A 22,671-nucleotide genomic window follows, 5' to 3' on the forward strand; every position below is an offset into this window, starting at 1 on the left:
AAACATTGCTCCTGTGGCCTTTTGAAATTCCAGGAATGTTTCCTTTGAGTTGATAGACAAATTTGACTCTGGTCAGGCTCAGGGCAGAGTTGAAGGAAGGTATACATCGTTGGTCATTCCTATAGTCCGGATATTCTGTGGCACTTCATGCCAACCATGGAATCCTGTAACTAGCACCAGCATTTCACTGAGCATCCCACATCTCCGGCTGGCTGCCATCTCCCCAAAAAACAGGTGGGTTCTTTGAAGGGACAGACACAATGTACTATTAACACTGTTCCAGTGAAACATAGAAATTATGCCATGAGAACTTAATTGCCACTTTTTCGGTAATCAGCATTAACAGAGTGAATATTTAAAGCTACACCAGATTGTGTGGCGACCAGGAGTTAGGCAGTAGCGACTTTTAGAAAGCTAGAAAATGAAGAGCTGTGTGGGCTGAACACGACTGTGTTATTCAGTTTCCTTTCTGACACATGTGTGAAAAGGACCAACTAGCGATTGCCAACCTAAAGGTATGTTGAACCCATCAACTCCTTTAACTTCCTTTTCCCAAGGTACCTCAGGTACAGTTTGATTGGATGAAATTCAATCAGTTCAGTTCTTAATAACTCTGATGTGGCTAGCACTGAGGTAAATAAGACACAGCACATGTCTTCCAGGGGTTTGTGGTGTATTATTGGTGATGAAAAAGTAAATGATGATCATAATTAGGGCATCATACAACCAGGGGAGAGAACAGGCTTGGTGTAAGTCCTGACTCTAAAACTCATTAATGATTTCACCTTGGGCAAGTTAGATTTTCTTCTGAGCTTCACATTCCTAATCTTCAAAATGAAGATTATAGACTTAGCAAGTGTGAAACGAGTCTTAACCATCATCATATATGACCTATCGCAGTGCTTGGCACAGACTAGGTATTTATTAAGTGGTTTTAGCCAAAGTATAAGACAGAAAAAAAAAGTACCATAAGAAAAACTACTGAGAAAGTTTAGAAGTGCATTTCTTTGTGACGGCACAAAAGGCATAAAGGAGAAGGTTGTATTTGATATACAGCTGAAAGAACAGGTGGACGTTTTACAGGTGAGAGCTTTAGCAAATCTCAGTAGATGCTCGCAAGGTACTGGTTGGATGAATGGAGTAAAGCATGAAGGTGGGGGATTGTTTCTCAGACAGAGAAAACTGTAGAATGGAACCCACAGAAATTGGTAAGAATTTAGATGTGGGGAGCAAGATATGCTCTATTTGGAAATACCATGAGCATCCAGAATGGTGAGCAGAGGAAAACAGAATATAACTCAATTGCCGGAAAGTGGTGAAGCATCACACAATTAGGAAGGGCAAGAGAAGACTGTTATGAGAGCAATGAGGACCAAGTCAGAAAGCGAGCCCCACTGATCTTTAGACCAGGGGTGTCCAAACTGCGGCCCGCGGGCCAACGGCAGTCCGCAATCCATTGTTAATTGGCCCGCAGCAAATTCTAAAAATACATTTAGTTTATTTAAATAAACCAGGTGAGGCAATACGTACTTCACCTCGAGTGAGTGGCCCAGCTGTTTGTGTATTTTACCGCTTATGGCCCTTGGTAAAAAGCGTTGAAAAAAGTTTGGACACCCCTGCTTTAGAATATAGCGCCTATGAGGTCGGGTCAGGACACAGCCTGGCTAGGTTATTCACAACCAGCCAACTATACCTTCCTGGGCTACACACAGGGCCCCTATAAATGTAGATGTGCAGAACTTGAATTGGATTGTATATAACCTTCAACTCCTGGAAACCAGATTTCTGACCACTGAACATTTACCCCCATTGTACACAGCTTCTCTCGGTGGCCTCACAACCAACACAGACCATTCAGACAATCCAGACGTGTAGATGAGGACAGAGGGGCCCACCCACCGAGGCCCATCTATAACCTCAGAGTGCAATGTTCAAACTGAACTGCCAAGGAATGGGAAATGAATAGGAGAACTTTTATTTTTTTAATGTAAAAGGAATTGAAGAAAAAAATACTGATATTGAATATTCAGATTGACATGAGCCTCTTGTCTAGAGTCCATATGACAGTGAAAGAAGTACCTGTGGGAAGAGCCAGATTTCACAGGTGGAGAGGTTGGCAGTGGCACCTGCACTGGGACATTACTTTTGGGACATTGCCACATATTGTCATTTACAATAATGTAGGTGTACAGAGTAGATTATCTGATATTAAACAAGCCACTACTCACAAAAAGCTCTTGGGGTTTATAACAATCTGAAAAACCTCATAGTGAAGACAATACAAATAACTGATGTAATATCTAACCATATTTTAAAAAAATGGTACAACTAAGCCTTCTCTTATTCCTGGTATGAGGCCTTCACTAACCACATCAAAAAGTAAAGAATGACATTCAAACCAGGTTTGACAAGTTGGTCAAAATTATTAATGCTATTTGTATCCACTATGGCACTATGGTTATTAATATTTTCCTAGATGTGTGCTATGCATATATTTTATAAATATACTAACATTGTAAGCACTTGCTCATTTGTACATATGCATTTATCTTACCAAAACAGGCATAATTTAAAAGGTTTGGAAATGACAGCTATCAATGATTTTCCAACCCTGAAAAGCCTGTGGTTATTTCAAAACACTGAGATTGAACACTGAGAGAAGACTTTGTGGGGGGAAATGTAGATATGGGGAAACCTGGTGTGCAGTGGACAAATGGAGGAAGCATATTATTATTGGAAATAATGCAGAGAGGAGCTGGGAGCTCTGAAACCAACTAAAGCCCGTCTTAGTTTTACCTAGAACACCTGAGTGACAAGAGTGGGACCAATCATTTGCTGCAGAAGAAATATCCCACTTGGGGGCTTTCTTAACAAAGCCGCCCTTTTGCTGAAGAGTTGCCAGCCTTTCCCATGAGATAGTGGTACACAGGGCTGGAAAGCAAGCTCTTTAGTGGATGCCATTTCTTACAGCATTGCATGCTTTTCTTTTCTCCTCCCACAACCCAGAAGCTGTTGCGATGAGCACAATTTTAGAATATTTAAAAATAAATCCCAGTTAGTGGTGAAACACATATAAGCCAGAGAAATGCTGGGCGAGTGTATGCTTCAAGCTACACAGCTCAAGGCCGCCGGTTATAAAAATACTCTGTCTCCCATTTGGCTAAGTGAGGCTTTAGCAACTGGTAATTTTTGCATGTCCTAGTCACTGCTAATTGTTGAATTAGAACATCTGTCAAAAGTGGGGATATCTTCCTCAGAACACAGAGCAGGGGAAATTAGCTCTTCTCTAAAGCAGTACAAGGTATGTCATGAATGTGCCCACTACCAAAAGCTAATATTCCCTCTTTCTGCCCATTTTTTTCACACGGGAAGCCTGCTGAGTGGTTTCTGACCACCCTTATTAGAAACCATGTGAACCTTTTGCAGACTCTGGAATGGCAACTTCAAAATGTCCAAAAGGGGTCAAAAACTGGACAGCATATGCGTTAACAAGGTGCCTGTCTCCACGCAAGGATATGGAAACAATTGCAGCGTAGCCTTGCCCCAGGACCTAGCAGCTTAATTCCACTGAGTCAAGAGACATTAGGATATGTGGATTTGAGCAATTCTCATACCCTCTCCAGGTCCCAGTTTTCCCACCTATAAGATAAAGGGAATGGACTAACCTAAGGGTTTCCAAACTGTGAGATTGTTAGAACACTAGCACTTCCTCACGGCTTTCTCGGGAGTTATTTCTGAGGTGGCTGATAAAATAGGACCCAGTCCCTCACCCCCATTTCAATTAGCTCAGCTCTCCTGTTATCTATTTTATATATGGGGTTCAATGTTCAATATGGAGGGGGAGTGATTTGACAGCTAAAACATTTAGAAGACCCCAAAGGTCCCTGCAGAGATCTGTTATGACAGAGCAAAGAAGACCACGAAGAGCTGGACCACCCAGAATATCTCATATGTGGTTAGGCCAGAGGGAGGGCTTCTCCAGACACACTAGCCTATTTGCAATCCTCAAACACAGCTTGCCGATCCGCTCCCCCTCAACCTCTTCCATTCTCCCTGCTACTAATTCCTTCCCTGCTCCTTTGACTGACTGGGTTGTCCTTCTCCAAAGCCCAGATAAGGTTGCACATGTAACATGAGCCCCTCTCTTTCATGTCTGAGAACTTGAATCACTGAACTTCTGCATACATCATTGCCCCCAGATTACCTTAGATTATCTAGAAGTCTTGTATTCCTACTAAGAACGTAAACCTCTTGAAGGGAATGGCCAGTATTATTCATTTTTGCATGCCAGTGGAATCCAGCACAGTGTTCGGTACATGGTAGCATTCATGGGATTTTGGTGTTTGAGGGGCTGAATAATTTGACTGAATAATCACACTTATTGGAGTAAAATCAAAATCAAATCTCTGGTATGTCATGAGGTCCAGAAACAAATCAAATTCTTTCAGCATTTATACATGCAAATTGTTTATCCATCCATCCATCCATCCATCCATCCATCCACCCAGAAAAACATTTATGGATCTTGGATTCACCATCGACTTTATTTTTTCTTCTTTATTGCCATATTTCATCAGTAACCAGATTTTGCCAATATGAAACTCTTCCCCCATATACATACAGTTAGGGAATCCATTCCTTCTCTCCATCCCAGCTACCCTTTCTCCAGTGGAGGCCTTATCCTCAGGGGAGGATTACTGTTTTAGCCTCCTAACTCAACTTTCCTTTTCTAGTTTGGATCCTCACCAATCTTTCATGCTCTCTGCAGATTGATCCTTCTAACATATAAATACAACCATATCATCTCTCTGCTTAAAGCAGTTCATTTGTTCTCCATAAGTACAGGTCAAACATATTAGTAGGGTATGGAATGCCCCAGATGACCTGGCCCTCATGTAATTCCAGCTTCATTTTGACACTCTGACTCAAGTCCTATATCTAGTAATACTAAACTACTGTTCTTCTCAGTACCAACTGTTTGATACTGTTGGATGCCTTTTTAGTTTTTCTCATTCCATTGCCTCTGTCTGGCACACCTAGGACTTCTCTGCCCCACTTCACTTGAGCAACTTCTCCTCATCCTTTAAGAGAAAATGTGGACTCTGTTTCTCTAAGAAACCTTTTCTTAATTTCAAGGGTTGATGAGCTAGATGTCTTCTCCGCTACCATTATACCTGAGCAGAGATCCAACTCAATGTTTGTTGAAACAAAATAAATGCAAATCAAAATATAAAGTAGGTAAGTAAGTATATGTGAATGTAATTACATATATTGTGTGTGTATACACACACACACACACACACACACACACACACACACACACCATGGTTAAATGCCTTATATTTCTATAGTGGTTCACAGGTGACAGAGTCTATTCATATCCATCATTTTCTTTGAGCCTTATTCTGTGAGGAAGTTAAAGTAGGCATCATTGCTTCACTCCCTGAATGATAAGAAATCAAATGGCTTTCTGAAAATTATGAAGTAAGTGGCAGATAGGTGTTCAGAGTTTAAAAGAGATGATCGAGTCCAGTGCCCAGCATAGCGTGTGGTACACAGTGACTGGTAACCATCATTATCATTATTATCCCGATATTGGTACTCCATAACCAGCCCACCCTCAACCCCACACCAACACAAATGCGTTCTACCAGCAGCCCACCTGGCTTGTTTCTGACCGAGGACAGCCATTCCAGTCCACCACAAAACAGATTCATGTCGCAGAACTGACTCTGAATCAAACCCGCGATTAGAAGAAGGAGTGGGAGATGACTGTTGTAGGGCCAGTTACTCCTAACACCCCCTGGACACATCTGATTTTTCTCATTATTCTATTCTGTTAATTACTGCACTGCTTTTCTAGAACTGGCCTCCTTTGGTCCCTCTTCTTTTTCTTTCTTCTTTTTTAAAGAACTGGCTTTGGATCATGCCTGGAAATGAGGAATTTAGAGGGCGTGTTTGTAGCATATGGCTTTGCACTAGGTGTGTGTGTGTGTTCCTGAAAAGTAATGTGAATCAAATTCTGGTAAATCAAATCCTATTTTAAATGCCTCAAAGAAGCTCTGTGTTTAAAGGGCTCCACTGGGAAATTACTTCATGAAGTGAAAATTCACTTCCTCCTTCCCAATCTGTCAGTATATTTGGATTTTTCAGATTAATTTCTTAATTGGTATATTCTAAATATACATATTCAAAAATAAATATTTATGGATTGCTCACCATGTACCAAACATCGTTGGTGTTGAGGATATAGCACCTCAAGGAACTTATAGTCTATTGAATAAGAGACAGTAAACCATTAATTAATTACACAAGTAACCAGTCACTTATTTATAAGTGTAGTACATAATTCAAAGGAAAGTACCAGGCATTCAGGCAGTTTGTAACAAGGAGATTCTATATAACCTTTTGGGGGATGTCAATGGAGTCAAGGAGCTGTGGTAGAGATGAAGAGATGGCAGGTGGCAAGTGGTGAGATTTGAGGCTAGAAATATAAGTAGGAGTCAGATGTTGGCTTGGATATACCTATAATAAAACGATGTCCAGACTTTTTCAGTCAAACCTTCCCAGTGGGAAGAAGCAGTCCTTGACTCTTAGCTGTGTCTCCAGCTCTTCCCTCCTCTGTTTACCATGCCTGACTAATGCAATTCTGGGAAAAAGTCCAATGCAAATCTTACCCTACCAGACAGTTTCATTGCCTAGTCTCTAGCCAAGACCAGCATTCTTTGAAAGTAGCCCAATGGTTGTTATTAATCTCCTCCAATATTTAGATTGAAATCCACTCTTTGGAATTCAGGCTAAATAAATTGATCCAAATTATTAAGCTTTTTATCATGAAAGACTGTCTCTTTTTAAGGGCAAATTCCTGAATTCTACAGTATTTGGGTTCACAGGTCATATTTTCATAAACTAATTATCAGGACATAACCTGGCCAGAGGTTATTCATTTTACTGAGTAGTAAGGAGAGAATAAAATTAAGTCTTTGTTGAAAGACTAGTGTGGCAGATACTTTGTGGCCTACCCAGCAACTCCTTTGCCCATCCCATTCCTTGTACTTGACTGATAGAAGTCTATTGTGTCAAGAATCTCTTTGAGATTCCTTTTCTCATATAAATCAGACCCTTCCTTGCTCCAGCCCAGGTGATAAATAATGGTAATTTTATTACCATTGGCCATTGATTGGGCCAACGGGGAAGATGTGACTCAGTTCTGGCCAATGATCTACAAAAGGCACTCTGCTAGGGGAGGATTCTATTTCTGAATACAAAGCCCAAGTCTCCTGAAGAGAAGACTATAATCCTTTTTTCCCCTTCTTTCTTGAAACTGAATTCAGAAGTTGTGGATGTCATCTTTGATCATGAGGTAACAGCTTTAGGAAAAAAGGGAATGCGCCAAGGCTGGTAGAAAGAATAAGAAGTTTATATCATCATTACTGAGCAGCTAATCCAGTGTCTGTAATTATGTCTATCTCTCTCTCTGGTATTTTGGTATCAGGAAAAGAGAGAAAGGGAGGGAGAGAGAGAAGAAGAGAGAAGAAGAAGGAGGAGAAGGAGAAAGAGAAGGAGAAGGAGAAGGAGAAGGAGAAGGAGAAGGAGAAGGAGAAGGAGAAGGAGAAGGAGAAGGAGAAGGAGAAGGAGAAGGAGAAGGAGAAGGAGAAGGAGAAGGAGAAAGGGAAGGAAGGAAGAAAGGAAGGAAGGAAGAAAGAAAGAAAAATAGAACTTTGTTTGTTCAAGCCACATGTGTGTTTTGGGTTTCTGTTACTTGCTGCTGAAAACATTCTTAAATATATTTTTGTTAACTGCCAGGTATTTTACATGTTATTAGATCCTTTCAACATTAAATCTTCACAATGACCATTTGCCATTAATATTATTATCTTCATTTTACAAATGAGAACTGAGTCTCAGAGAATCTGTCCAAGTTCATACAACTAGAGAAGGATGGTGGAGACATTTGGGTCCAATCCCGTATGAATTCAAAATTCAAACCCTTACCATTAAAAACTCTGCTTTACGACAGTACAAACTCAAACTATTTGTAAAAATCACATATGTCAAGAACCATTAAATTATATGGAAGCAGAACTGCACTAAAAAAATGATTCCATAACATAATAGGAGAAAGCTCTTCAGTAAAAAGAAACCACAATATGATCTCAATGTACTGAACGTGGGTCACGTGGGCCTAGGTACCTGGGGATGACCATGACTCCAACTTGTTCGATGTATTCAACACTTAGTACTACTCTTCAGCCTCCGTGCTGAGTACTTTATGTTTAATACAGCCTACCATTCTTACAACAACACTCTGACTGGTAAGATAAGCATGTCCATTTCACTGATGAGAAAACCGAGGCTTAGTGATCCTGAAACAACTTGCCTAAGGTCACACAAATGGTTAGTGGAGGTATTTAAACTTAAACTTGAACTTAGAGCACACGCTCTCATCCTCTGGGCACCATAGCTTCTTCCATGCACATAACCGTCCTCCTTCCCAGGTACACAGCTACTCCCTCAGAATGCATCTTGGCATTCATAAGTGTTAATCGTAGCAGAAAACATGATAAGCTGCATAGGCATTCCATGATCTAGTGAAAAAACATAGATTTGGGAATGATAAAGATCTGGGTTTGAGCCCTGACATTGTCCCTTTTTAGCTGTGTGACAATGAGGCAGGGGTCATAAAGCCACAATGCAGAATTGTTTTGAGGATCTAAAAAGATAATGTAATTAAATTAGTCTCTCTTCCCATATTCTCTGCAAATGCTGTAGCAACTGCAGTATTTTCATGGCACCAAAATGCTGAAACCCATTCTTAAATACTTAAGAATCAGGCAACATTTACAAGCCTGGAGTTGGTTTACATTTTTCCCTGAGGGCAGTTCTGTAAAGTATATTCTTTTCATTTTTTGCTACCTGTTCCCTAGAGGATAATTAGAGAATATTTATTTTGAACATACTATCTGTGGGAAGTTAAGACACATAGAGGCAAATAAAAATGGCAGTGGTGATTGAGTGATGGGTGGTAAGATCAGGCTGCCCCACAGGTTGTGTGTAGCTTCTCACCTTGTAGACTGGCCCTGGTTGAGGACATCAAATAAGGACCCATTATAGGTGCCTTGGTGGCCTAAAGCTACTTTTTTTAAATATCCAACCGTGAGTTGACTGCAAAGAATCACTTTGGAACTTGTTAAAAACACAGATTCAAGGTGCTCCACCAGGAACTTTTATTTAGTAGTTTCAAATGTAGACATTTTATTTTTAACAAGTATTTATATGATTTGTTATCCATACAAACTTTGGACAGAGTGGCTTAAATTATGACATGGCTTTTACTTTGCCCCTATTTCATCCTTGTTTTGATGGGTACATTAATATAAAAAAATTAGTTTGCATATAATTTTCTCATCTTTCCCCAAACACTTACTCCAGAAACACACCAGAAAGGGTTATATAAGGAAGGCAAATAGCATTACATGAATAAAAACATTTATAAAATATCAGGAGATCAATAAGACAAATGCCAAATGGGCCAGAGAATTACTAATTACCCTATATTCCCAATAAAATAACTCCTGGAAACAGTACCCAGCTAAAAGGGCTACCCGTTTCTTGCCTTCAAGGCCCTTGATAGTAGTTGTGTATAACCTTTCACTAGCAGACAGGTGTATTGATCTCTCTCAGGGGTATTCTCCATGAAAACATTATTCCAGAATCACGGCTACAGAAAGGAAATTTCACCTTGGCAACCAGAAGGAGCATGAGCTTTGATTGGAAATACAAAGAACCCTCATTTCAGCAAAACCCATTAAGACCCCCAAATCCTTGACCTTTTCCTTTTATACTAGTTCAGTTGTTGCCAAATTCCCTTTGGTTGTAGAACTTTTTATGGAAATGAATTATCACAAGAAATCCCAATAGATGCAACATAAAACGAAAGCATAGTTGCTCTATTTTAAGCAACAGTGGCAGGCAGAAAACCTGCCTATTCCCTTCAAGAAAACTTCTGCTTTTAAGATAGATATCTGTTTTAAGAATTATTCCCATTATTTCACAGTATGAAAACAACTATGTGGGGAAATAAAGACTTTAACCTGTCTTTATTTCCCTCCCACCCAAGCAAAACCATATGTCCAAAAACACTGTCACCAGCATCTACAATTTTTCTACTCCTAGATCAGCCTTAAGTAAGGATCCATCCATAACTTAACTACTCTTCCACTTCCCCTCTCTTCCTCCTAAGCTTTGGTAGCAACACTGCATTATCCCACTAAAATTTTATAATCTCCCATCTCACTGGGCTCTTAAAACAATTTGACAACCTTCTTTTTTAGCTTTAATTAACAGCTTCTCCATGTCCCTTTAACAATGAATCCAATTTTTTGCCACACTTTCAAGATCTTGCATCATCCAGTCCCTAAATCAATGGCTCTCAAAGTCCCTAGACCAACTGCATCAATATCACATGTCATAAGAGAAATTCTCAGGCTCCATCCCAGACTTACTGAGTCAGGAGCTCTGGGGGAGGGACCCAGCAGTCCTTGGTGATTCTGGTACCCAGGGAGGTTTGGGAACCACCGCTCTAAATCACTCTCTATGCATGTCTACCATATATCGCTGAAAGAGCAGGTGCTCCTCAGGCCATGGGCAGACCCTACATCCCCAGACTCCAATCTGTCATTTCCATGTTGGTCTTTCTCCCTGAACTGCTTGATCTTTGAGGATAGGGACAGAAGCTTACTCACCTTTATCCTCATATCCCCAGGTCCTGGTACAGTGCTTCACGCATATTAGTTGTACAATAGATATATCTGAATAAGTGAAATAGGTTTGTGGCCATTAAGGGTCACTGTCCATTCAGGTCTCAGTTTTCTCCTCTATGACATGGAGGTGAATCATTAATGGACTTTTTTCTGTTTTAACTTCACAGAATTGTAGCAACAATCAAGGCTAGAGAGATAATGGATATTTTAAAACTTCTAATAAGCTAGAAATGCAATACAAATGGAGATATCATTATTCTTCCCAACCATACTCTGTGAAAAAAATAAATGAAAAACAAAAGCCACAATTCCTTTAAAACTGAAAGAGCAACTAGATAAAATTTGAAATCCTGTAAGTCAGATATCTTCCTTCTTTATTCTCAAACCCCTATTTTCTCTCCACCTGATAATTCAAGAATGCATGTAGACTCAAATGTCTGGTGGCTTCATTTTCCACAAAAATGCTATTGGTTTTACAGTTTCAATAAAGTCCATGATGTTGCAATTATCTCTGAGTGAACTGTAGTACAATATTTTTGTCTTCGATGTGAACCATTATAAAAAAAAAAAAAAAACTGATTGATGAGAAGAGAACTGCAAACTAGTCTTCTTTTGAAACACTAAGAAAACACACCATAAGGCTTTAAGTCATAATTTCGGGATGGGTGTAAGGAGTGGAGATGAGAAAAGAAGAGCAACTCTGAAATGGACTGCTGGATCATGCCGAGAGAGAGGACCCCCATTCATGACCTTCTGTTGCCTTCAGAGCAGCCAAATGAAAGCCGCAGGGCAGTGCTTCACACAGCAACTCTCTCTGAATAGTTCTGCTGTTGGTAGCTCCTCTGGTGAAACGAAAGGAGGTGCTGCCTTCTCTAATTCAATTCATCTCAATAAGTATTGATGGAGCTCCTCAGATGTGGTCAGCCAAGACTGACCTGACTTGAGGCTAAAGAGACCGCCTAATGTTATGCTTCAAGTAAAACAAGGGAGGCTCCTGGGTCCTAAATGTCTGCCTCTCCATTCCCCTTTCCCTCCATACCACCCGGAACGCTGCTCGGTCTTCTGGCCTACATGGCAGCACTCTCCAAGACATATCTGATAAATACTCATTCCAGGGATGCGCCACAAAAATCCAGTTCCGTGGTCCAATTAGAGAAATAATGCAGTCTATAACCCCTCTTGGAGGTTCTTAACTTTTATTAACGGTCAGACTCTCAGAATGCCTACACTAATGGTACCTGCTGATCCTTAAAGGACTTTCTCAGTCTTATTCGAGGCATAGAACTAACTCTCCGTCTCCAGTTATTTTTTTTTCCTTCCCTTATTTATTAGTAATGCCTATTGGTACACACTTCAAACTAGTTGTGTAGAGGAAAACCCAGTTCTACACCTGCTCCAAGTTCAGCCATTTATTAACTTGGGACATTGGGCAAGTTATTTCACATCTTAGCCTACATATTCTCATCTATAAATGCAAATAATAATGGCAAGTCCATAGAGTTTATTTCCTTTTCTTACTGACAGCGGTTTCACCCATTAAAGACCCATTTGAGTTAAAAGACATTCACTTAAAAAATTCAAGTAAGACTGGGAAGAATAAAAGGATTCCTATATTGAAACATCCCAAACGTAAACGTTTCTCTTTATTTCAATATGACAAGGACCATCGCAAATGCCACTTTCTTGTTGCCTTGGTATCCCAAATCCCAAGTTATTTCTCCATTTTCTGAATTCTCCTGTTATAGCACAATTGGATACTTAATCATTTCTGCTGAATTTTATAGTTCTCACTACAAATACTGCATCTGCTAGACTAGTTTATGAAATCATTAAGGTAAAAACTGAGCCTTATCAATGGTAATGCTTAGAAAAAAATAAACATTCAATAAATAATTATGGAATGATTTCAAGCTTGAGTTATCTTAATTGGATTGCTTTTCTCCATATTCTCAACCAAAATGTTTTGTATTAAACAGATGAAACGTTCTTTGGATGCAAGAAGGAAATCGTTAGAATGTGAGGCAATTGGGATCAGGCTAGGTAGATAACGACCCAGGGCAAGTAGTTTGAAGAAGTACTAGGCAACGTAACCATGAGCGAGAGTATCTGGGGGTGAAGGGGGAGTATAGCACCTTAGGGTGACAAAGTACAAGTTACGTATTGAAAGTTTTGCCCAGAGGGGCACCCCATGGCCTTTGGGGTTGGAATAAAATGAGCATAAGGCACTCAGCTCTTAAAGTGTTCATATCTAATCAGAAAACAAGTTTCCATAAACACGATAATCAGAGAAGTGGTGAGTGTGGGACAGACAGCATACACTCTGGGATCAGATCACCTGGGTTCCAATCCTTGTTCTGCCACAACCTACTTGTGTGACCCTGGGCAGGTCATTTAACTTTCCTGAGTCTCAATTTCCTTATTTATAAATTTGGCATAATAGTACCTACTTCGTATGTTTATGAGTATTAAATGAAACAATTCATGTACCGTGCTTACAAAAATACCTTCCATATCATAAGCATTAATTAAACATTAGGTTTTATTGCATTTATATTTTATCACAATTGTGTATTTAATAGTGTAACCCACATGTCCCCTTGTCTCACTGGACAGGACATATTACTGTGAAAATTACAGCAATACCCCAATCACAATTGTCTAGGACCTCCCTGTCTTAGATGATAGAAAGACTTGCCTTTTCCATAATCTCTCTTCCTAATTACCCTCAGCAGGAATGTCTGGGCATGGGGAGAGGTATGATTCTGCACAGACAATCAGGGTTGCTCTAATGGTTTTGTGTCCCTTCTGCTCTCATGGCTGCGGCTTCCATGGTCTCCCTCATCTCACTCCTAACACGTGACTCGTGCTGGTCCCACTACAGCCTGTTGGGGAACTGTTGACCTCGGGTGCTCTTCTCCTGTGCTAGAAAGCAACAGATGCCCTCTGCTTATGGAGGCCAGTTCCTTCAGGTAACTAGTGACATGGTGCTCATCTCACACCACGCTTTCTCCTTCCCAGAACACCTGGACACCGGGGAGGAGAGGTCCAGAAAACCAGCAGCCTCACACAGCGGCCTCCAGGCCTTGCTGTTCAGAAGCTTCAGCAGGCAGATGTTGTGAGGGGACAGCGAAGGCCCTGTGTAACAGGTGTGTTTCCCTCACTGTTATCTCTCCCTCTATATGCCTAGCCTGATGTTGCCAGATTCATGTTCTGCCTCTCGGTAGAACATGAATCTACCTGTGGGGTCCTATGTGCACCAAGGGAAGGGCAGAACTCTTTTTCAGTGTCCAAAACATTCTCTGAAAACCAGAAAGCTTGTCTGCCCAGAGCCCACTGACAATTCTCGTGGGTGTCCTGGTCTACCTACAAGCTTGCCTATGAGAGTTCAATCTGATCTGTGTGCAGACAGACATTTGTCTGAGCCCCTCAGTAGAAGGTGAGATCCATGAGGACAAAGATCATGTGTATCTAAAGTTTATGGCTTAATGTCTAGCATCTGTCATGATGTCTGGCATCCTGTGGGTAAATGCACAATAAATATATGTGAAAGAAAAGATGTAAACAGGGGAGGAATTGAGGGATCGAAGGAGGAAAGAAAATCTCTTTGAGTCAGCTTCTCCAAGAAAGTCCCTTTGGGAGAGGTGGGGCTTTAGATGGGTCTAAAACAATGATTTCTTTTTTTTCAATATAAAGGGCTATCTTGGTGCCTCATCGACAATTTTGCATATCCAAAGAAGAGAAAGAAATTATGTCCCTGAGTTGAAACAATTTTCCAGTGAAATGTGTGCTTGCATGTAATTTGGCTTCAGAGTTATCTCCTGTGTGGCTTATAGCATATTAAGCTGCTAAGAGCAGTTTATATCAACAATGTCTCTACTGCCTCAGATAATCGATGAAACACAGAGCAAAAAGTGATACAGAACAAATTTCAGTTCAAAAAATGTAAATTTCTTTTGAGGATACATCATTCATTCATTCAAGAAATATTTGTTGAACATCAGTGTAATACGGATACTGAATTAGGCACTGAGATACATGAATGAAAAGGCATACAGTCTTCCTTCAAGGAGCTTCCAGTATGAAACTGGAATACCAAAAAAAAAAAAAAGAGTTACCTGATGTGGGCATGAGCTAGTGAAGTGGAAACACAGGGAAACAAACACCTAAGGTATGATGAAGACAGTTAAGGAAGTCTTTGCAGAAGAAGTATTCCTCCAGCTAACTTTAAAGAGAGAGTTGTAACAAAGCACCTCCAACAATAATATATACATTTATGGATCATTTACCAGGTACTATATTAAGAACTTGATATTAATTATATGGTTGTAACCTAATGCTAACCAACTGAAGAATTTGTAATTGGTCACATTTGATAGATGACAAAAGTGAACCATTAAGGAAATAAATAACTTGTCCAAGGCATCAGAGTAAGTTACAAAATGAAGACCTATGCCCAGAAACTGACTCCAAACTCCATTCCTGTAGCCACTAGGATTTTATCCTTGGTGACTTGGAAGAACACTTGTTATGATAAAATGAAGTCAGAGATGAGAAAGCATGTGAGACCATACTACAGAACTTTACAGTACAGAGGTTCAGAGATGGCACATGCTGTCCCTTAATCTGCTTCTCCCAATGCCCTTCTGACACTTTCAACCCAAAGACACCAAATACAGACCCCATTGGGCTAGTCAGTACTGTATTGCCTGTGAGTCAGGCATAACATCTAGGGTTGAAAGGAGCCATAGCATCGGACAGTCCAGTAGTTTATAAACTCTTTTGCATTTTTAGCCATGTAATACTTAAATAAATTCTTGCAATCTATAAAACAAAACTGAAAGATGATACTATCATATCATGTTCTTTGATGATGTTTACTGGCAAACTCTGAAGCAGGATCTCACCACAAATTTAAATGACTTTTCCTCTTCATGAGGGCTTCGTTACTCTTCTGTACATTGGGGATCTGGTATAGAATGTGATTATATGATTTCATACTGTTGTGAAGACCAATTTCCCCACTCTAGCTTTAGCTAGAACAACTATTTTGCATATGTGGCTGTAGCTTGCTCTTATCAATTCCACTAGCCACGGATGTATCCTCTTGCTATATTGGGTTATTAAGAATTATAATTTGAAGACCACTGGTTTGGTCTAACCCATTTACTTTCTAGATGGATGAAAATACCCAGAGAGAGAACATAATTTTCCAGAGGTTACTGACTGAATTCTACTAGAATTAAAATCCAGACTCAGAGCTTTTAACCCTATGCCCTACTTTTCCAAGAACATCACATTACTTTAATAAATGACTTGCAGCCAGAGAACAAGTACAGAACGTACACCTCTGCCTTACCAGCATGTAGGTCAAAGGGTGGAGCCAGATGAGGACAGATGTTAGAAAGTTGGAAAACAAAACGAACTCTGAATGAAAGAACTCTGGAATGAAAGCTGTGGAAATGTAACACTCGGGGAACTAAGGAACAAAGCAAATAAACACGTCTGGATGGACAAGGTTTAGAGAAAGAGCTAATAAAGATGCTTGTTATGGAAAACAACAACAGCAATCCCTTTGGCTAGCATCAGAGGAAAATACAAGTGGGTTGGTATTTTCAAAATGCATTACACATGCAAATCCAGTGAAGGAGAAAACAAAAGGTGAAATTCTGCATGGCACAGATTTATGTTCTGCTTAATTCTATGGTTTTCCTTTTTCACATATCATTTTTTTAAAAAAATTGAAAGTGCTTCTAAAGAAATTATAAACATAGTCGACAGAATCATGTGGATTTTTATATTCTGAGGACAGTGAAAGGAAAAATAAATACTTGTGCTGCTGAGAAAAGTTTCACCACAGGGCAAAAGCATATCCAGACAGTACATTATCATTACATCAAAATAAAGAAATCACTACTGAGCATGCACCCATAGAAAGTTCACTTGAGTTTGTGAAAGATTTGACTTTATGTTTAGCAATAAAAATTGTCAGAATATGACTGTACTAATTGCTTAACTGATTGATTGATTAATTCATTCATTCATTCAAAAGAAGATTATTGAGAGAATGAGGTGGCATAGTAAAGCGGTCAAAACAATAAATAAGACAAGATTTGACTATCCAGTAAGCTCATAACCTAGTGAGGGAGGAACATATATATTTACATAAAAATACATTTATATGTATTTATAAATCAGTACAATAAGAAAACAGAACAAGGGAAAAGAATATTATGGAAAATTAATACTATGAGAATTCAGAGGAAGAAACATCATATACAACTGAAATAATCCAGGACAACTTTATATAGTGGTTGAAATTTGAGATTAGACGAAAGGTTAAGTGGGAGATGTAGGTAGGCAGACCAGGTGAATAAGCAAAAGGGGAGAGGCGGGGGAAAGTATGGCAATGGGAGATTCCAGGTATTGACTAGAAAGGAGAGGTTTATTCTGGGACATTGTGCGAGGCAAGACTAGAAATGTAGTTTGGGTGAGATTGTAGAGGATGGTACTTTCCAATGTTTTCCATGTCATGACATACTATATAGGCAATGATTACTTTTGTATGCCACACAGGAGTGAATGGGCTATGCTGCTTTTGGTTGGAGGTCTGGTGGCTCTTCAGGGGCTGAGGTGGTTGGGTAGCTTTCATACTGTAACCCATTCACAGCATGTGGGTATGTCAGTGCACACCAACAGGGAAGCAGAGAAACTTGAATGCCATTCAAATGATAACATCTTATCCTATAGCAATCCTTTTTGCTTATCCAAACTAATTTCCCATACATCTTATGACAAATTGTATCAAAATGTATGTAGAAAATATACTGGGTAGCCAACCACCTCTTCCCTATGCTAGCAGATGACAAAGTATCATTCTGTAGAAACTGGCCCAGAAAGGAGAAAGGTTCCAGACTTGGGAGCAGCAGGCACAGCTGAGGCCAAAGGTGAGCAGCTATACTGACATGAGAGTATGAGAGTCTCCTTCACTCACTCAGCACTCTGAATGTGGGCCGATGGGCTTATACCCCAAATTGGAGATTATTGGGATTCTATTTTGGAAAACAAAATAGCACAACAGAAAAGATCCTTAGGGATTGATTTTGAAGAAACATATCACCTCACGGTGAAACGCACCAGAATACAAGCACCTGCCTCCTACCATCCACAACTTTTATTCCTTCTTTTAGGGCCTCATTGTGAAATATGACTGGACAAATACTAGTAAACATTTTAAGGATGACTCTAACGTGAAAGAGAAAGATTTAAATAAATAAACACACAAACAACTTGGAGGTAATGGAGCCCAAAGAAAAGCCGGAAACAAAAGACAGCTTCAACAACGGAAGCCATTGGTCCTAAGACATGAAAAGAAACAAAGAAACAAATGCTGTAAAAAAGATAAAAATAAGGAACACTTGGTCATCAAAAGGATGATAGAAATACAATGGATTGGCACGTAAAGTTGAGAAACTGTCCAAGAAAATGAAAAGATTAAAAGGCTTGGAACATAACAGACAAAAAAATAAGAAAATTGATTGAGAAAATTAATTCAGGAATGTGGGTAATAGGAGATCCAGAAAGAAAAAAAAAAAAAACAACTGGAAGAAAAGAACCCCAGATGAAATTAACATTAAAAATCTCAAGCAATTTCCCAGTACTGATAGGTAGCTGTTTTCAAATTGGCAGGGGCAACCCAAAAGACTCACATCAGTGCACATTAGCAGTATCTTTTAAAACATTTGGCATAAAGCAAAGATCCTAGAAACTTGTGTATAGAGAAAAAAACAAAACAGGGTCAAATACAGGGGTTCCAACATTTCAACACATCAGATTTCTAAGTAACAGCATTATAGGTTAGAAGACAATGTAGCTTTCAAAATTTCAAGTAAAAAATATTTCCAATCTGTAATTTTATATCAAACATCAATCAAGGGTTAGGGGGAAAAGAAAAGCACTTGCACACAGACAAAATGTGCACACTTTCTCAGTGAGGCATCGAAAGACAATGCATTAGTTAACTTTTTTGCTGAATAATAATATTACTGCAAACTTAGTAGCTTTAAACAACACACATTTATTATCTCACAATTTGTGAGTCAAGAGTCCAGGCTTAATTGAGTTGGGTCCTCTGTATGGCTAGAATCAAGGTCTTGGCCAAGACTGGTTTCCTCTCTGGAGGCTTGACTGGGGATGGATCTACTTTCAAGCCCATATTTTTATTGGAAGCATTCAGTTCCTTGCAGGATGCTGACTTTTGGCCAGAAGCTGTCCTCAGTTCATTATCACAGGCCTCTCTTCATGGGACAGCTCACAGCTTGTATAGCATTTTTCTTTAAAGCCAGAAGAGAAGCGAGCCTACTAGCAAGACAGGCATTACAACCTTCTGTAATATAATCACAAAAGGGACACCTTGTCCCTCTTGTTGTATTCTATTGGATAAGGGAAGGAGGGTATAGAAGGCCTGGATCTCAGGAGGTGGGGACCATTGGACCATCTTAGAATCTGTCTGCCACTCTCCACCTTCTGGTCCTAGTGATTCTATTCCCCTTCCACATGAAAAACACCTTGACCTCCTCCCAAGGTCTCCAAAAGTCTCTCCTCATCACAGCATCTATTCAAAGTCCAGTATCTCATCATCTAAATTAAGTCCAGCTATGGATGATGTTCCTTATGGATAGTTTCTCTTGATACATTAATCTGTAAAACTAAAGAGATAAGTTGTCTGTCCACATAAAACCTACATACAATGGTGGGACAGGTAGAAGATACCAGCTAGGAACATTTCCATTCAAGAAAAAGAAAAAATGGAAGGTGTAGAGATATCACTGGTCCATAGCAATTCTAAAAATCCAGCTGGGCAAATGTTGAGAGTCCTTGATTAGCTTTCAAGATCTAGGAATAATTTTCCCTGGCTCTTGTTTGGTTCCACACTCTGAGTGATGAAAAGTAATATGTGTTAGCTGCTGAGTAGTTATATCAGCCTATTTCCTGCCAGTAAAATTTGAAAACTGATATCCTCTTTTCATTGAACATTCTCACTATACCTTTCAGTTTAAGCTGACAGTGCTTTTTTTCTGATTATGAAAATTTATTGGGGTGACAATGGTCAACAAAACTACATAGGTTTCAAGTGTACAATTCTATAATGCATGCTTTTGTTGAAATAACTTTCTTGAAAACTTTGTGGCTCTTCCATAGTTCATTCCATTAAACAAGCACAACATTTTTTTTTTTTTAAGATAAATTCTTCTCTTCTTGGGCTCTGGCTGAAGGACAACCAGAGGGTCAGTAAGCTGAAGGACAACACCCTTATTCTTCCTAGAGGCCCCACAGTTTGATTGGGAGATTCTACAAAACATACTCTTCATATCTTTCAATGTTTCCCTGTGTCACTAAATACAACTCTGGTGTCTAATCTTTTTGAATTTTTAACAAAATTTTGTACAGTCATACTCCTTGACTTTTTCTCTAGATCATACACTTTTCTGACAGTGCTCAAAAGCCATCTCCTAGTTTTCCTGTCTTTTTCCATGTGGAGAGGCTGAAATTTTTCAAAATTATCAATTCCGGTTCATCTTTGTTTAACAGTTCTTCCCTCAACGTGTGTCTCTTCTCTCACATTTTCCCATAAGCAACAAGAAGAAACTAAGCCAAACCTTCAACACTTCGCTTGGAAATCTCCTTAGCTAAATCAGATTATCACTTATGTGTTCTGTTCTTCACATAACTGCAGGTGACAATTTCACTAAGCTTTCTGCTGCTACACATAGAGATGCCCCTTCGTCTAGTTCCCAATGATGTTACTCATTGCCCTGGAGTCTTCACTGGCAATGTCCTTAAAGACTAGGTTTCTCCTAACTGTCTGTCAGGCAATGTAAGCTTTCTTTATCATTCTCCTCAAAGTTCTACCGGGCATCATTCACTGCCTCATTCCAAAGTTGTTTCCACATTTTTAAGTATTTGTTACAACAGCATTTCATTTCCAGGTATCCAAACTCATATTCATTTTCTATTACTGTGTAATAATATTATCACAAATGTAGTGGCTTAAACCTGCACACATTTATGCACATGTTCTTTAGGTCAGGAATCTGAGGGCATGACATAGGTAGCTCTGTCTTCTGCAAGGCTACAATCAAAGTGATGGCCAGGACTGGCTTTTCATCTGAAAATTTAGCTAGGGAAGGATTTCCTCCCAAGCTCACTTGTTTGTTGGCAGCATTCAGTTCCTTGCAGGATGCCAGATGAGGACCAATATTTCTTGCTGATTATCAGCCAGAAGCTGTTTTCAGTTCCTTTCCATGTGGTCCTCTCTATAGTACAGCTCAATATGGCAGCTTGTGGTTTTTTTTTTTTTTTTTTAAAAACCAGTAAGGGAAAGCTTTCCTAGAAAGACCAAAATCACAACCTTATGTAATATAATCACGGAACCCACAACTCATTACCCTTGCCATATTCTATTACCTAAGACCAAGTCGTTAGACTGCTCTCCAACCTTCCACATACAGGCATGGATACCAGGATATGGGGATCATAGTGGTAGCCTTAGATTCTCCTGCCACAAATATGTTTTATCAAAATGAATGGACTAAACTAAAAAAGATGAAACTATAGAATCCTGGAAACAGGAAGTTAATGAGGGGAATCCTAGAAGGAAGTTTAAAGGAAATTTCAGGGTGACAGCTTTGCAGCAAACCCAGAGAGAAAATGGTCCAGATAGATTGGAAGAGGAATAGAAAGGGCTCCTGGGCAGATATCTCCATGAAAAAAAAGAGAAGGAGGAGGAGAAGTAGAAGGAGGAGGAGGAAGGAGGACTGAGGAAGGAGAAAGGAGGAAAGAGAAAAGAAGAAGGAAGAAGGAGGAAGGAGAAGGAGAAATTTCTCAACTGATTTGACAGTATTGTGAGAAGTTTCGTAGCTGTGTTGAAGAAATTACACATGAATAGGTGATATATAAACAGAAAACAAAGTGAACAAAAAAAAAAAAGGAGAATTGATAACTCCAGAGAAAATTAAAAGTTAAAGAAAGAAAACATAATCATAATATACCCCATCACTGAACTATGAACAGAGTCAATAGCAAAAATAAAATAAACACTAAATTTTTATCTAATCTAAGTGGTGATATAGATATATTCAAAGGATATGTAGAAGAAAACTTGCATGGGTATACAGCGAGGGGAGAGGAGTGAAAATGGTAAGCCTTATCTTCCATAAGCTTGATAATATTAAACACTGAAAAAATAACCCAAGAAATGATAATATGCACATTATTTTAGAAATATGGTATTAAATACCAGAAGAAACAGTTAATGGTACTTAAAGGGGTTGTAAAATCAGGTGAAAGGCAAACTGCAGAAAGAAACTCCTAATTTTCAATTATAAGCCTTAAAGAATTAACTGATATTTTAATAACACACATGCATTACTTAAATAAAAATTTAAAACTTTGAAAACCAGAAAACTGAAATATATATATATATATATATATATATATGTATATATATATATATATATATTTTAATACAGCTCTGCAAAAAACATATATATTATTATAAAATGTATATATTTTATTAAAATATATATTTTAATACAGCTCCGCAAAAAAAATTTAAACATATTTTCTAGAATGTTCCTAAATAACCCTTTCATTTTTCTCAAATCCTATAGCATTGTTGGTATTACCAGTAATGGATTATAAAGAGAGGAGGCTTGCACATGAAGCATCCTAGAACCTTAGCACAACTAGCCAACGGGGAGCAGAGGACTCTAGGGTTAGACATAGCCTCAGTCACTACAGATTATTGGATGGGCTGGAGAAAACAGGCTGTAGGACTGGGCCTTTGTCGGCGGCAGGAGAGAGTTGATGGAACTTAATTTCATGAAAGGATATTGTGGGGAGAACTTAC

Source organism: Rhinolophus hipposideros, assembly GCF_964194185.1.
Source record: "Rhinolophus hipposideros genome assembly, chromosome: 8".
NCBI lineage: Eukaryota > Metazoa > Chordata > Mammalia > Chiroptera > Rhinolophidae > Rhinolophus > Rhinolophus hipposideros.